We start from the raw sequence: 1,514 nt of genomic DNA on the forward strand, positions 1-1,514 counted from the left end.
TATATATATATCTATATCTATATGAAAATATGAAAATTTTATTTTAAAACATTTTCCGCTGATTTCCAATCTTTTTTTAAGACAAGTTTCTTTTTTAGCGAGGAAATACTATTTCTAAAGAGCTGCTTATGTGGTTGAAGAAGGAATGTACTAGTGTTTTGAAAAGTTTCTGAGTCATGTTGAGTGTAAAATAAATATAGGAGATTATTTTTGTTTGTATTGACATAAAATTAAATCGATGTAAGACCCATAGGTTTGCAGCCAAGTGGGGACAGTGACGACTGGGGAGCTGTGGCCGCGGTGCGTTGCCAATTGTGGCTGACAAGTGGCAGGCATTTGGCGACGATTGCATATATCGGGTATGGATGGAGAAAAATTTGCGTACGTAAGACATAAGCGGCGATGCGTACGTCTGGTAGGTTATTCAAAGGGTATTGGGGGTTATATCCGCGTTATAACCCTTGCACCTTCCTGTAACTTACCTGTAACATACATGTACCTTCTAGTAAGTTTCGCGTTTCTGTTTTCATATATTTGTAGGTTACGAGGAGGTTACAGGGGTATAGCGCGGATATAATCCCTCAATACCCTCTGATTAACCTCCATGACGTACGCAACGTTGCATACGTCTTACGCACGTAAATTTTTCTCCTATGGGTGACAGGTAACGCTCGTAGACTGCAGCGTATGTGAAACATGACCAAAATTTGATATATTTGAAATATATAAGAAGTGAATGGACGGTGAGTTTATTAATTTTTACTTTTTTTTTAATTTTTAGTTCAATTTGTGCAAAATTTGTCTTGCACGCCAAACTCATAAGATCTAAATTTGTGAGGATGAAAGGGCCCTATATAAGTCTTTTTAAAATAGCTATGAAATCAGTAACACCTTGCCGTTTCAATGAGTAATTGTTGAATATATAAACTTTTTCATAAATATGAATGAGGATTAATTTTTAATTTATTTTTTTTTTAAATTTTTCTAAAATTTCGCTTTTATTTTATATTTTAATTATTGGACTGATGGACCAACTTATACTTCTGCATACGAGCATATTATTTCATTTACTCCATCTGAACTATTCCTAACCTAACTTTCTACAGAGTTTCTGCAGTTTCGGCCTCGTAATGTTCAATGTATTTTCAAGAATTGAAACATTAGTAGCTTTATTTTTTTTTTCCGCATTTAATTTTGATTTTTTATCAATAAATGTGTAAAATAAAATTAGAATCTATTCTATTCTATGTCGTAAACTTAGATAATTGGTTGTGCTGGGACATACGTGGTGGTATAAAAGCATTCAAGTTAGTGAAGAAAGACTTGGACATCTTAAAAATGATAACGGTTTTAGCAACCCTTATTAGATATTGATAGTTTCTTATGTGAAATAATGTTGCACCATTACTTCGAGAAAGTATTAATACAATATTAAAGGCCTGGATTATGAAATGTGATTTGTGTTGCACCATTTAAGTTCGGAGTTTCGAGTGATGGTAGGTGTTGAGCGTGTG

This window comes from Phalaenopsis equestris, unplaced genomic scaffold (assembly GCF_001263595.1).
Source record: "Phalaenopsis equestris unplaced genomic scaffold, ASM126359v1 Scaffold000219, whole genome shotgun sequence".
NCBI classification, from domain to species: Eukaryota; Viridiplantae; Streptophyta; class Magnoliopsida; order Asparagales; family Orchidaceae; genus Phalaenopsis; species Phalaenopsis equestris.